A 16,046-nucleotide genomic window follows, 5' to 3' on the forward strand; every position below is an offset into this window, starting at 1 on the left:
CCTACAGGCTAGATGTGAGAGGCACATTCTGCTGCTTCCTCCCTTAGAGTTAAACTAGCTTCTGAAAGCTCAGCCTCCGGGGAGTCTGTTTGGCAGAGATATAGAACACAATTTTCCAAGCCTGTTGGAAGGCATTTGCAGTGTCATTTCGCATCTAATTTCCCAAACCAAACTGCTTGCAGCTCTAACTCCCTTCTAACTACCACTTCTTCGGTTCAGTGAGATATGCTGGATTCTAAACGGAGAAGCTTCTCTGACGCTTTTTCACAGAGATTTTGAAACTGAAATCTCCCATGCCGTTTCCACCATAGGCAGCAATGGGCTTCGACATAGAACTTGCCAACCTGAATTCCTACAGGCTAGATGTGAGAGGGACATTCTGCTGCTTCCTCCCTTAGAGTTAAACTAGCTTCTGAAAGCTCAACCTCCGGGGAGTTTGTTTGGCAGAGATATAGAACACACTTTTCCAAGCCTGTTGGAAGGCATTTGCAGTTTCATTTCGCGTCTAATTTCCCAAACCAAACTGCTTGCAGCTCTAACTCCCTTCTAACTACCACTTCTTCGGTTCAGTGAGATATGCTGGATTCTAAACGGAGAAGCTTCTCTCACGCTTTTTCACAGAGATTTTGAAACTGAAATTTCCAAACCCGTTTCCAACGAAGGCGCCAATGGGCTTCTCCATAGAACTTGCCAACCTGAATTCCTACAGGCTAGATGTGAGAGGCACATTCTGCTGCTTCCTCCCTTAGAGTTAAACTTGCTTCTGAAAGCTCAACCTCCGGGGAGTCTGTTTGGCAGAGATATAGAACACACTTTTCCAAGCCTGTTGGAAGGCATTTGCAGTTTCATTTCGCGTCTAATTTCCCAAACCAAACTGCTTGCAGCTCTAACTCCCTTCTAACTACCACTTCTTCGGTTCAGTGAGATATGCTGGATTCTAAACGGAGAAGCTTCTCTGACGCTTTTTCACAGAGATTTTGAAACTGAAATCTCCCATGCCGTTTCCACCATAGGCAGCAATGGGCTTCCCCATAGAACTTGCCAACCTGAATTCCTACAGGGTAGATGTGAGAGGCACATTCTGCTGCTTCCTCCCTAAGAGTTAAACTTGCTTCTGAAAGCTCAACCTCCGGGGAGTCTGTTTGGCAGAGATATAGAACACACTTTTCCAAGCCTGTTGGAAGGCCTTTGCAGTGTCATTTCGCATCTAATTTCCCAAACCAAACTGCTTGCAGCTCTAACTTCCTTCTAACTACCACTTCTTCGGTTCAGTGAGATATGCTGGATTCTAAACGGCGAAGCTACTCTGACGCTTTTTCACAGAGATTTTGAAGCTGAAATTTCCAAACCCGTTTCCAACGAAGGCGCCAATGGGCTTCCCCATAGAACTTGCCAACCTGAATTCCTACAGGCTAGATGTGAGAGGCACATTCTGCTGCTTCCTCCCTTAGAGTTAAACTTGCTTCTGAAAGCTCAACCTCCGGGGAGTCTGTTTGGCAGAGATATAGAACACATTTTTCCAAGCCTGTTTGAAGGCATTTGCACTTTCATTTCGCGTCTAATTTCCCAAACCAAACTGCTTGCAGCTCTAACTCCCTTCTAACTACCACTTCTTCGGTTCTGTGAGATATGCTGGATTCTAAACGGAGAAGCTTCTCTGACGCTTTTTCACAGAGATTTTGAAACTGAAATCTCCCATGCCGTTTCCACCATAGGCAGCAATGGGCTTCCACATAGAACTTGCCAACCTGAATTCCTACAGGCTAGATGTGAGAGGGACATTCTGCTGCTTCCTCCCTTAGAGTTAAACTAGCTTCTGAAAGCTCAACCTCCGGGGAGTTTGTTTGGCAGAGATATAGAACACACGTTTCCAAGCCTGTTGGAAGGCCTTTGCAGTTTCATTTCGCGTCTAATTTCCCAAACCAAACTGCTTGCAGCTCTAACTCCCTTCTAACTACCACTTCTTCGGTTCAGTGAGATATGCTGGATTCTAAACGGAGAAGCTTCTCTGACGCTCTTTCACAGAGATTTTGAAACTGAAATTTCCAAACCCGTTTCCAACGAAGGCGCCAAAGGGCTTCCCCATAGAACTTGGCAACCTGAATTCCTACAGGCTAGATGTGAGAGGCACATTCTGCTGCTTCCTCCCTTAGAGTTAAACTAGCTTCTGAAAGCTCATCCTCCTTGGAGTCTGTTTGGCAGAGATATAGAACACAATTTTCCAAGCCTGTTGGAAGGCATTTGCAGTGTCATTTCGCGTCTAATTTCCCAAACCAAACTGCTTGCAGCTCTAACTCCCTTCTAACTACCACTTCTTCGGTTCAGTGAGATATGCTGCATTCTAAACGGAGAAGCTTCTCAGACGCTTTTTCACAGAGATTTTGAAACTGAAATCTCCCATGCCGTTTCCACCATAGGCAGCAATGGGCTTCCACATAGAACTTGCCAACCTGAATTCCTACAGGCTAGATGTGAGAGGGACATTCTGCTGCTTCCTCCCTTAGAGTTAAACTAGCTTCTGAAAGCTCAACCTCCGGGGAGTTTGTTTGGCAGAGATATAGAACACACTTTTCCAAGCCTGTTGGAAGGCATTTGCAGTTTCATTTCGCGTCTAATTTCCCAAACCAAACTGCTTGCAGCTCTAACTCCCTTCTAACTACCACTTCTTCGGTTCAGTGAGATATGCTGGATTCTAAACGGAGAAGCTTCTCAGACGCTTTTTCACAGAGATTTTGAAACTGAAATCTCCCATGCCGTTTCCACCATAGGCAGCAATGGGCTTCCCCATAGAACTTGCCAACCTGAATTCCTACAGGCTAGATGTGAGAGGCACATTCTGCTGCTTCCTCCCTAAGAGTTAAGCTTGCTTCTGAAAGCTCAACCTCCGGGGAGTCTGTTTGGCAGAGATATAGAACACACTTTTCCAAGCCTGTTGGAAGGCCTTTGCAGTGTCATTTCACGTCTAATTTCCCAAACCAAACTGCTTGCAGCTCTAACTCCCTTCTAACTACCACTTCTTCGGTTCTGTGAGATATGCTGGATTCTAAACGGAGAAGCTTCTCTGACGCTTTTTCACAGAGATTTTGAAACTGAAATCTCCCATGCCGTTTCCACCATAGGCAGCAGTGGGCTTCCCCATAGAACTTGCCAACCTGAATTCCTACAGGCTAGATGTGAGAGGCACATTCTGCTGCTTCCTCCCTTAGAGTTAAACTTGCTTCTGAAAGCTCAACCTCCGGGGAGTCTGTTTGGCAGAGATATAGAACACATTTTTCCAAGCCTGTTTGAAGGCATTTGCACTTTCATTTCGCGTCTAATTTCCCAAACCAAACTGCTTGCAGCTCTAACTCCCTTCTAACTACCACTTCTTCGGTTCTGTGAGATATGCTGGATTCTAAACGGAGAAGCTTCTCTGACGCTTTTTCACAGAGATTTTGAAACTGAAATCTCCCATGCCGTTTCCACCATAGGCAGCAATGGGCTTCCCCATAGAACTTGCCAACCTGAATTCCTACAGGCGAGATGTGAGAGGGACATTCTGCTGCTTCCTCCCTTAGAGTTAAACTAGCTTCTGAAAGCTCAACCTCCGGGGAGTTTGTTTGGCAGAGATATAGAACACACTTTTCCAAGCCTGTTGGAAGGCATTTGCAGTTTCATTTCGCGTCTAATTTCCCAAACCAAACTGCTTGCAGCTCTAACTCCCTTCTCACTACCACTTCTTCGGTTCAGTGAGATATGCTGGATTCTAAACGGAGAAGCTTCTCTGACGCTCTTTCACAGAGATTTTGAAACTGAAATTTCCAAACCCGTTTCCAACGAAGGCGCCAAAGGGCTTCCCCATAGAACTTGCCAACCTGAATTCCGACAGGCTAGATGTGAGAGGCACATTCTGCTGCTTCCTCCCTTAGAGTTAAACTATCTTCTGAAAGCTCAGCCTCCGGGGAGTCTGTTTGGCAGAGATATAGAACACAATTATCCAAGCCTGTTGGAAGGCATTTGCAGTGTCATTTCGCGTCTAATTTCCCAAACCAAACTGCTTGCAGCTCTAACTCCCTTCTAACTACCACTTCTTCGGTTCAGTGAGATATGCTGGATTCTAAACGGAGAAGCTTCTCTGACGCTTTTTCACAGAGATTTTGAAACTGAAATCTCCCATGCCGTTTCCACCATAGGCAGCAATGGGCTTCCCCATAGAACTTGCCAACCTGAATTCCTACAGGCTAGATGTGAGAGGCACATTCTGCTGCTTCCTCCCTAAGAGTTAAGCTTGCTTCTGAAAGCTCAACCTCCGGGGAGTCTGTTTGGCAGAGATATAGAACACACTTTTCCAAGCCTGTTGGAAGGCCTTTGCAGTGTCATTTCGCATCTAATTTCCCAAACCAAACTCCTTGCAGCTCTAACTCCCTTCTAACTACCACTTCTTCGGTTCTGTGAGATATGCTGGATTCTAAACGGAGAAGCTTCTCTGACGCTTTTTCACAGAGATTTTGAAACTGAAATCTCCCATGCCGTTTCCACCATAGGCAGCAATGGGCTTCCCCATAGAACTTGCCAACCTGAATTCCTACAGGCTAGATGTGAGAGGCACATTCTGCTGCTTCCTCCCTTAGAGTTAAACTTGCTTCTGAAAGCTCAACCTCCGGGGAGTCTGTTTGGCAGAGATATAGAACACATTTTTCCAAGCCTGTTTGAAGGCATTTGCACTTTCATTTCGCGTCTAATTTCCCAAACCAAACTGCTTGCAGCTCTAACTCCCTTCTAACTACCACTTCTTCGGTTCTGTGAGATATGCTGGATTCTAAACGGAGAAGCGTCTCTGACGCTTTTTCACAGAGATTTTGAAACTGAAATCTCCCATGCCGTTTCCACCATAGGCAGCAATGGGCTTCCCCATAGAACTTGCCAACCTGAATTCCTACAGGCGAGATGTGAGAGGGACATTCTGCTGCTTCCTCCCTTAGAGTTAAACTAGCTTCTGAAAGCTCAGCCTCCGGGGAGTCTGTTTGGCAGAGATATAGAACACAATTTTCCAAGCCTGTTGGAAGGCATTTGCAGTGTCATTTCGCATCTAATTTCCCAAACCAAACTGCTTGCAACTCTAACTCCCTTCTAACTACCACTTCTTCGGTTCAGTGAGATATGCTGGACTCTAAACGGAGAAGCTTCTCTGACGCTTTTTCACAGAGATTTTGAAACTGAAATCTCCCATGCTGTTTCCACCATAGGCAGCAATGGGCTTCCACATAGAACTTGCCAACCTGAATTCCTACAGGCTAGATGTGAGAGGGACATTCTGCTGCTTCCTCCCTTAGAGTTAAACTAGCTTCTGAAAGCTCAACCTCCGGGGAGTTTGTTTGGCAGAGATATAGAACACACTTTTCCAAGCCTGTTGGAAGGCATTTGCAGTTTCATTTCGCGTCTAATTTCCCAAACCAAACTGCTTGCAGCTCTAACTCCCTTCTAACTACCACTTCTTCGGTTCAGTGAGATATGCTGGATTCTAAACGGAGAAGCTTCTCTCACGCTTTTTCACAGAGATTTTGAAACTGAAATTTCCAAACCCGTTTCCAACGAAGGCGCCAATGGGCTTCTCCATAGAACTTGCCAACCTGAATTCCTACAGGCTAGATGTGAGAGGCACATTCTGCTGCTTCCTCCCTTAGAGTTAAACTTGCTTCTGAAAGCTCAACCTCCGGGGAGTCTGTTTGGCAGAGATATAGAACACACTTTTCCAAGCCTGTTGGAAGGCATTTGCAGTTTCATTTCGCGTCTAATTTCCCAAACCAAACTGCTTGCAGCTCTAACTCCCTTCTAACTACCACTTCTTCGGTTCAGTGAGATATGCTGGATTCTAAACGGAGAAGCTTCTCTGACGCTTTTTCACAGAGATTTTGAAACTGAAATCTCCCATGCCGTTTCCACCATAGGCAGCAATGGGCTTCCCCATAGAACTTGCCAACCTGAATTCCTACAGGCTAGATGTGAGAGGCACATTCTGCTGCTTCCTCCCTAAGAGTTAAGCTTGCTTCTGAAAGCTCAACCTCCGGGGAGTCTGTTTGGCAGAGATATAGAACACACTTTTCCAAGCCTGTTGGAAGGCCTTTGCAGTGTCATTTCGCATCTAATTTCCCAAACCAAACTGCTTGCAGCTCTAACTGCCTTCTAACTACCACTTCTTCGGTTCAGTGAGATATGCTGGATTCTAAACGGAGAAGCTTCTCTGACGCTTTTTCACAGAGATTTTGAAACTGAAATCTCCCATGCCGTTTCCACCATAGGCAGCAATGGGCTTCCTCATAGAACTTGCCAACCTGAATTCCTACAGGCTAGATGTGAGAGGCACATTCTGCTGCTTCCTCCCTAAGAGTTAAGCGTGCTTCTGAAAGCTCAACCTCTGGGGAGTCTGTTTGGCAGAGATATAGAACACACTTTTCCAAGCCTGTTGGAAGGCCTTTGCAGTGTCATTTCGCATCTAATTTCCCAAACCAAACTGCTTGCAGCTCTAACTCCCTTCTAACTACCACTTCTTCGGTTCAGTGAGATATGCTGCATTCTAAACGGAGAAGCTTCTCTGACGCTTTTTCACAGAGATTTTGAAACTGAAATCTCCCATGCCGTTTTCACCATAGGCAGCAATGGGCTTCCCCATAGAAGTTGCCAACCTGAATTCCTACAGGCGAGATGTGAGAGGGACATTCTGCTGCTTCCTCCCTTAGAGTTAAACTAGCTTCTGAAAGCTCAGCCTCCGGGGAGTCTGTTTGGCAGAGATATAGAACACAATTTTCCAAGCCTGTTGGAAGGCATTTGCAGTGTCATTTCGCATCTAATTTCCCAAACCAAACTGCTTGCAGCTCTAACTCCCTTCTAACTACCACTTCTTCGGTTCAGTGAGATATGCTGGATTCTAAACGGAGAAGCTTCTCTGACGCTTTTTCACAGAGATTTTGAAACTGAAATCTCCCATGCCGTTTCCACCATAGGCAGCAATGGGCTTCCACATAGAACTTGCCAACCTGAATTCCTACAGGCTAGATGTGAGAGGGACATTCTGCTGCTTCCTCCCTTAGAGTTAAACTAGCTTCTGAAAGCTCAACCTCCGGGGAGTTTGTTTGGCAGAGATATAGAACACACTTTTCCAAGCCTGTTGGAAGGCATTTGCAGTTTCATTTCGCGTCTAATTTCCCAAACCAAACTGCTTGCAGCTCTAACTCCCTTCTAACTACCACTTCTTCGGTTCAGTGAGATATGCTGGATTCTAAACGGAGAAGCTTCTCTCACGCTTTTTCACAGAGATTTTGAAACTGAAATTTCCAAACCCGTTTCCAACGAAGGCGACAATGGGCTTCTCCATAGAACTTGCCAACCTGAATTCCTACAGGCTAGATGTGAGAGGCACATTCTGCTGCTTCCTCCCTTAGAGTTAAACTTGCTTCTGAAAGCTCAACCTCCGGGGAGTCTGTTTGGCAGAGATATAGAACACACTTTTCCAAGCCTGTTGGAAGGCATTTGCAGTGTCATTTCGCGTCTAATTTCCCAAACCAAACTGCTTGCAGCTCTAACTCCCTTCTAACTACCACTTCTTCGGTTCAGTGAGATATGCTGGATTCTAAACGGAGAAGCTTCTCTGACGCTTTTTCACAGAGATTTTGAAACTGAAATCTCCCATGCCGTTTCCACCATAGGCAGCAATGGGCTTCCCAATAGAACTTGCCAACCTGAATTCCTACAGGCTAGATGTGAGAGGCACATTCTGCTGCTTCCTCCCTAAGAGTTAAGCTTGCTTCTGAAAGCTCAACCTCCGGGGAGTCTGTTTGGCAGAGATATAGAACACACTTTTCCAAGCCTGTTGGAAGGCCTTTGCAGTGTCATTTCGCATCTAATTTCCCAAACCAAACTGCTTGCAGCTCTAACTGCCTTCTAACTACCACTTCTTCGGTTCAGTGAGATATGCTGGATTCTAAACGGAGAAGCTTCTCTGACGCTTTTTCACAGAGATTTTGAAACTGAAATCTCCCATGCCGTTTCCACCATAGGCAGCAATGGGCTTCCCCATAGAACTTGCCAACCTGAATTCCTACAGGCTAGATGTGAGAGGCACATTCTGCTGCTTCCTCCCTAAGAGTTAAGCGTGCTTCTGAAAGCTCAACCTCTGGGGAGTCTGTTTGGCAGAGATATAGAACACACTTTTCCAAGCCTGTTGGAAGGCCTTTGCAGTGTCATTTCGCATCTAATTTCCCAAACCAAACTGCTTGCAGCTCTAACTTCCTTCTAACTACCAATTCTTCGGTTCAGTGAGATATGCTGGATTCTAAACGGCGAAGCTTCTCTGACGCTTTTTCACAGAGATTTTGAAACTGAAATCTCCCATGCCGTTTCCACCATAGGCAGCAATGGGCTTCCCCATAGAACTTGCCAACCTGAATTCCTACAGGCTAGATGTGAGAGGGACATTCTGCTGCTTCCTCCCTTAGAGTTAAACTAGCTTCTGAAAGCTCAACCTCCGGGGAGTTTGTTTGGCAGAGATATAGAACACACTTTTCCAAGCCTGTTGGAAGGCCTTTGCAGTTTCATTTCGCGTCTAATTTCCCAAACCAAACTGCTTGCAGCTCTAACTGCCTTCTAACTACCACTTCTTCGGTTCAGTGAGATATGCTGGATTCTAAACGGAGAAGCTTCTCTGACGCTTTTTCACAGAGATTTTGAAACTGAAATCTCCCATGCCGTTTCCACCATAGGCAGCAATGGGCTTCCCCATAGAACTTGCCAACCTGAATTCCTACAGGCTAGATGTGAGAGGCACATTCTGCTGCTTCCTCCCTTAGAGTTAAACTTGCTTCTGAAAGCTCAACCTCCGGGGAGTTTGTTTGGCAGAGATATAGAACACACTTTTCCAAGCCTGTTGGAAGGCATTTGCAGTTTCATTTCGCGTCTAATTTCCCAAACCAAACTGCTTGCAGCTCTAACTGCCTTCTAACTACCACTTCTTCGGTTCAGTGAGATATGCTGGATTCTAAACGGAGAAGCTTCTCTGACGCTTTTTCACAGAGATTTTGAAACTCAAATCTCCCATGCTGTTTCCACCATAGCCAGCAATGGGCTTCCCCATAGAACTTGCCAACCTGAATTCCTACAGGCTAGATGTGAGAGGCACATTCTGCTGCTTCCTCCCTTAGAGTTAAACTAGCTTCTGAAAGCTCAACCTCCAGGGAGTCTGTTTGGCAGAGATATAGAACACACTTTTCCAAGCCTGTTGGAAGGCATTTGCAGTTTCATTTCGCGTCTAATTTCCCAAACCAAACTGCTTGCAGCTCTAACTGCCTTCTAACTACCACTTCTTCGGTTCAGTGAGATATGCTGGATTCTAAACGGAGAAGCTTCTCTGACGCTTTTTCACAGAGATTTTGAAACTGAAATTTCCCATGCCGTTTCCACCATAGGCAGCAATGGTCTTCCCCATAGAACTTGCCAACCTGAATTCCTAAAGGCTAGATGTGAGAGGCACATTCTGCTGCTTCCTCCCTTAGAGTTAAACTTGCTTCTGAAAGCTCAACCTCCGGGGAGTTTGTTTGGCAGAGATATAGAACACACTTTTCCAAGCCTGTTGGAAGGCATTTGCAGTTTCATTTCGCGTCTAATTTCCCAAACCAAACTGCTTGCAGCTCTAACTGCCTTCTAACTACCACTTCTTCGGTTCAGTGAGATATGCTGGATTCTAAACGGAGAAGCTTCTCTGACGCTTTTTCACAGAGATTTTGAAACTGAAATCTCCCATGCTGTTTCCACCATAGGCAGCAATGGGCTTCCCCATAGAACTTGCCAACCTGAATTCCTACAGGCTAGATGTGAGAGGCACATTCTGCTGCTTCCTCCCTAAGAGTTAAGCTTGCTTCTGAAAGCTCAACCTCCGGGGAGTCTGTTTGGCAGAGATATAGAACACACTTTTCCAAGCCTGTTGGAAGGCATTTGCAGTTTCATTTCGTGTCTAATTTCCCAAACCAAACTGCTTGCAGCTCTAACTCCCTTCTAACTACCACTTCTTCGGTTCAGTGAGATATGCTGGATTCTAAACGGAGAAGCTTCTCTGACGCTTTTTCACAGAGATTTTGAAACTGAAATCTCCCATGCCGTTTCCACCATAGGCAGCAATGGGCTTCCCCATAGAACTTGCCAACCTGAATTCCTACAGGCTAGATGTGAGAGGCACATTCTGCTGCTTCCTTCCTTAGAGTTAAACTTGCTTCTGAAAGCTCAACCTCCGGGGAGTTTGTTTGGCAGAGATATAGAAAACACTTTTCCAAGCCTGTTGGAAGGCATTTGCAGTTTCATTTCGCGTCTAATTTCCCAAACCAAACTGCTTGCAGCTCTAACTGCCTTCTAACTACCACTTCTTCGGTTCAGTGAGATATGCTGGATTCTAAACGGAGAAGCTTCTCTGACGCTTTTTCACAGAGATTTTGAAACTGAAATTTCCAAACCCGTTTCCAACGAAGGCGCCAATGGGCTTCCCCATAGAACTTGCCAACCTGAATTCCTACAGGCTAGATGTGAGAGGCACATTCTGCTGCTTCCTCCCTTAGAGTTAAACTAGCTTCTGAAAGCTCAACCTCCAGGGAGTCTGTTTGGCAGAGATATAGAACACACTTTTCCAAGCCTGTTGGAAGGCATTTGCAGTTTCATTTCGCGTCTAATTTCCCAAACCAAACTGCTTGCAGCTCTAACTGCCTTCTAACTACCACTTCTTCGGTTCAGTGAGATATGCTGGATTCTAAACGGAGAAGCTTCTCTGACGCTTTTTCACAGAGATTTTGAAACTGAAATTTCCCATGCCGTTTCCACCATAGGCAGCAATGGTCTTCCCCATAGAACTTGCCAACCTGAATTCCTAAAGGCTAGATGTGAGAGGCACATTCTGCTGCTTCCTCCCTTAGAGTTAAACTAGCTTCTGAAAGCTCAACCTCTGGGGAGTTTGTTTGGCAGAGATATAGAACACACTTTTCCAAGCCTGTTGGAAGGCATTTGCAGTTTCATTTCGCGTCTAATTTCCCAAACCAAACTGCTTGCAGCTCTAACTGCCTTCTAACTACCACTTCTTCGGTTCAGTGAGATATGCTGGATTCTAAACGGAGAAGCTTCTCTGACGCTTTTTCACAGAGATTTTGAAACTGAAATCTCCCATGCTGTTTCCACCATAGGCAGCAATGGGCTTCCCCATAGAACTTGCCAACCTGAATTCCTACAGGCTAGATGTGAGAGGCACATTCTGCTGCTTCCTCCCTTAGAGTTAAACTAGCTTCTGAAAGCTCAACCTCCAGGGAGTCTGTTTGGCAGAGATATAGAACACACTTTTCCAAGCCTGTTGGAAGGCATTTGCAGTTTCATTTCGCGTCTAATTTCCCAAACCAAACTGCTTGCAGCTCTAACTGCCTTCTAACTACCACTTCTTCGGTTCAGTGAGATATGCTGGATTCTAAACGGAGAAGCTTCTCTGACGCTTTTTCACAGAGATTTTGAAACTGAAATCTCCCATGCCGTTTCCACCATAGGCAGCAATGGGCTTCCCCATAGAACTTGCCAACCTGAATTCCTACAGGCTAGATGTGAGAGGCACATTCTGCTGCTTCCTCCCTAAGAGTTGAGCTTGCTTCTGAAAGCTCAACCTCCGGGGAGTTTGTTTGGCAGAGATATAGAACACACTTTTCCAAGCCTGTTGGAAGGCCTTTGCAGTGTCATTTCGCATCTAATTTCCCAAACCAAACTGCTTGCAGCTCTAACTCCCTTCTAACTACCACTTCTTCGGTTCAGTGAGATATGCTGGATTCTAAACGGAGAAGCTTCTCTGACGCTTTTTCACAGAGATTTTGAAACTGAAATCTCCCATGCCGTTTCCACCATAGGCAGCAATGGGCTTCCCCATAGAACTTGCCAACCTGAATTCCTACAGGCTAGATGTGAGAGGCACATTCTGCTGCTTCCTCCCTTAGAGTTAAACTTGCTTCTGAAAGCTCAACCTCCGGGGAGTTTGTTTGGCAGAGATATAGAACACACTTTTCCAAGCCTGTTGGAAGGCATTTGCAGTTTCATTTCGCGTCTAATTTCCCAAACCAAACTGCTTGCAGCTCTAACTGCCTTCTAACTACCACTTCTTCGGTTCAGTGAGATATGCTGGATTCTAAACGGAGAAGCTTCTCTGACGCTTTTTCACAGAGATTTTGAAACTGAAATCTCCCATGCTGTTTCCACCATAGCCAGCAATGGGCTTCCCCATAGAACTTGCCAACCTGAATTCCTACAGGCTAGATGTGAGAGGCACATTCTGCTGCTTCCTCCCTTAGAGTTAAACTAGCTTCTGAAAGCTCAACCTCCAGGGAGTCTGTTTGGCAGAGATATAGAACACACTTTTCCAAGCCTGTTGGAAGGCATTTGCAGTTTCATTTCGCGTCTAATTTCCCAAACCAAACTGCTTGCAGCTCTAACTGCCTTCTAACTACCACTTCTTCGGTTCAGTGAGATATGCTGGATTCTAAACGGAGAAGCTTCTCTGACGCTTTTTCACAGAGATTTTGAAACTGAAATTTCCCATGCCGTTTCCACCATAGGCAGCAATGGTCTTCCCCATAGAACTTGCCAACCTGAATTCCTAAAGGCTAGATGTGAGAGGCACATTCTGCTGCTTCCTCCCTTAGAGTTAAACTTGCTTCTGAAAGCTCAACCTCCGGGGAGTTTGTTTGGCAGAGATATAGAACACACTTTTCCAAGCCTGTTGGAAGGCATTTGCAGTTTCATTTCGCGTCTAATTTCCCAAACCAAACTGCTTGCAGCTCTAACTGCCTTCTAACTACCACTTCTTCGGTTCAGTGAGATATGCTGGATTCTAAACGGAGAAGCTTCTCTGACGCTTTTTCACAGAGATTTTGAAACTGAAATCTCCCATGCTGTTTCCACCATAGGCAGCAATGGGCTTCCCCATAGAACTTGCCAACCTGAATTCCTACAGGCTAGATGTGAGAGGCACATTCTGCTGCTTCCTCCCTAAGAGTTAAGCTTGCTTCTGAAAGCTCAACCTACGGGGAGTCTGTTTGGCAGAGATATAGAACACACTTTTCCAAGCCTGTTGGAATGAATTTGCAGTTTCATTTCGCGTCTAGTTTCCCAAACCAAACTGCTTGCAGCTCTAACTCCCTTCTAACTACCACTTCTTCGGTTCAGTGAGATATGCTGGATTCTAAACGGAGAAGCTTCTCTGACGCTTTTTCACAGAGATTTTGAAACTGAAATCTCCCATGCCGTTTCCACCATAGGCAGCAATGGGCTTCCCCATAGAACTTGCCAACCTGAATTCCTACAGGCTAGATGTGAGAGGCACATTCTGCTGCTTCCTCCCTTAGAGTTAAACTTGCTTCTGAAAGCTCAACCTCCGGGGAGTTTGTTTGGCAGAGATATAGAAAACACTTTTCCAAGCCTGTTGGAAGGCATTTGCAGTTTCATTTCGCGTCTAATTTCCCAAACCAAACTGCTTGCAGCTCTAACTGCCTTCTAACTACCACTTCTTCGGTTCAGTGAGATATGCTGGATTCTAAACGGAGAAGCTTCTCTGACGCTTTTTCACAGAGATTTTGAAACTGAAATTTCCAAACCCGTTTCCAACGAAGGCGCCAATGGGCTTCCCCATAGACCTTGCCAACCTGAATTCCTACAGGCTAGATGTGAGAGGCACATTCTGCTGCTTCCTCCCTTAGAGTTAAACTAGCTTCTGAAAGCTCAACCTCCAGGGAGTCTGTTTGGCAGAGATATAGAACACACTTTTCCAAGCCTGTTGGAAGGCATTTGCAGTTTCATTTCGCGTCTAATTTCCCAAACCAAACTGCTTGCAGCTCTAACTGCCTTCTAACTACCACTTCTTCGGTTCAGTGAGATATGCTGGATTCTAAACGGAGAAGCTTCTCTGACGCTTTTTCACAGAGATTTTGAAACTGAAATCTCCCATGCCGTTTCCACCATAGGCAGCAATGGGCTTCCCCATAGAACTTGCCAACCTGAATTCCTACAGGCTAGATGTGAGAGGCACATTCTGCTGCTTCCTCCCTAAGAGTTGAGCTTGCTTCTGAAAGCTCAACCTCCGGGGAGTTTGTTTGGCAGAGATATAGAACACACTTTTCCAAGCCTGTTGGAAGGCCTTTGCAGTGTCATTTCGCATCTAATTTCCCAAACCAAACTGCTTGCAGCTCTAACTCCCTTCTAACTACCACTTCTTCGGTTCAGTGAGATATGCTGGATTCTAAACGGAGAAGCTTCTCTGACGCTTTTTCACAGAGATTTTGAAACTGAAATCTCCCATGCCGTTTCCACCATAGGCAGCAATGGGCTTCCCCATAGAACTTGCCAACCTGAATTCCTACAGGCTAGATGTGAGAGGCACATTCTGCTGCTTCCTCCCTTAGAGTTAAACTTGCTTCTGAAAGCTCAACCTCCGGGGAGTTTGTTTGGCAGAGATATAGAACACACTTTTCCAAGCCTGTTGGAAGGCATTTGCAGTTTCATTTCGCGTCTAATTTCCCAAACCAAACTGCTTGCAGCTCTAACTGCCTTCTAACTACCACTTCTTCGGTTCAGTGAGATATGCTGGATTCTAAACGGAGAAGCTTCTCTGACGCTTTTTCACAGAGATTTTGAAACTGAAATCTCCCATGCTGTTTCCACCATAGCCAGCAATGGGCTTCCCCATAGAACTTGCCAACCTGAATTCCTACAGGCTAGATGTGAGAGGCACATTCTGCTGCTTCCTCCCTTAGAGTTAAACTAGCTTCTGAAAGCTCAACCTCCAGGGAGTCTGTTTGGCAGAGATATAGAACACACTTTTCCAAGCCTGTTGGAAGGCATTTGCAGTTTCATTTCGCGTCTAATTTCCCAAACCAAACTGCTTGCAGCTCTAACTGCCTTCTAACTACCACTTCTTCGGTTCAGTGAGATATGCTGGATTCTAAACGGAGAAGCTTCTCTGACGCTTTTTCACAGAGATTTTGAAACTGAAATTTCCCATGCCGTTTCCACCATAGGCAGCAATGGTCTTCCCCATAGAACTTGCCAACCTGAATTCCTAAAGGCTAGATGTGAGAGGCACATTCTGCTGCTTCCTCCCTTAGAGTTAAACTTGCTTCTGAAAGCTCAACCTCCGGGGAGTTTGTTTGGCAGAGATATAGAACACACTTTTCCAAGCCTGTTGGAAGGCATTTGCAGTTTCATTTCGCGTCTAATTTCCCAAACCAAACTGCTTGCAGCTCTAACTGCCTTCTAACTACCACTTCTTCGGTTCAGTGAGATATGCTGGATTCTAAACGGAGAAGCTTCTCTGACGCTTTTTCACAGAGATTTTGAAACTGAAATCTCCCATGCTGTTTCCACCATAGGCAGCAATGGGCTTCCCCATAGAACTTGCCAACCTGAATTCCTACAGGCTAGATGTGAGAGGCACATTCTGCTGCTTCCTCCCTAAGAGTTAAGCTTGCTTCTGAAAGCTCAACCTACGGGGAGTCTGTTTGGCAGAGATATAGAACACACTTTTCCAAGCCTGTTGGAATGAATTTGCAGTTTCATTTCGCGTCTAGTTTCCCAAACCAAACTGCTTGCAGCTCTAACTCCCTTCTAACTACCACTTCTTCGGTTCAGTGAGATATGCTGGATTCTAAACGGAGAAGCTTCTCTGACGCTTTTTCACAGAGATTTTGAAACTGAAATCTCCCATGCCGTTTCCACCATAGGCAGCAATGGGCTTCCCCATAGAACTTGCCAACCTGAATTCCTACAGGCTAGATGTGAGAGGCACATTCTGCTGCTTCCTCCCTTAGAGTTAAACTTGCTTCTGAAAGCTCAACCTCCGGGGAGTTTGTTTGGCAGAGATATAGAAAACACTTTTCCAAGCCTGTTGGAAGGCATTTGCAGTTTCATTTCGCGTCTAATTTCCCAAACCAAACTGCTTGCAGCTCTAACTGCCTTCTAACTACCACTTCTTCGGTTCAGTGAGATATGCTGGATTCTAAACGGAGAAGCTT

This window comes from Cynocephalus volans, chromosome 18 (genome assembly GCF_027409185.1).
Source record: "Cynocephalus volans isolate mCynVol1 chromosome 18, mCynVol1.pri, whole genome shotgun sequence".
Lineage (NCBI taxonomy): Eukaryota > Metazoa > Chordata > Mammalia > Dermoptera > Cynocephalidae > Cynocephalus > Cynocephalus volans.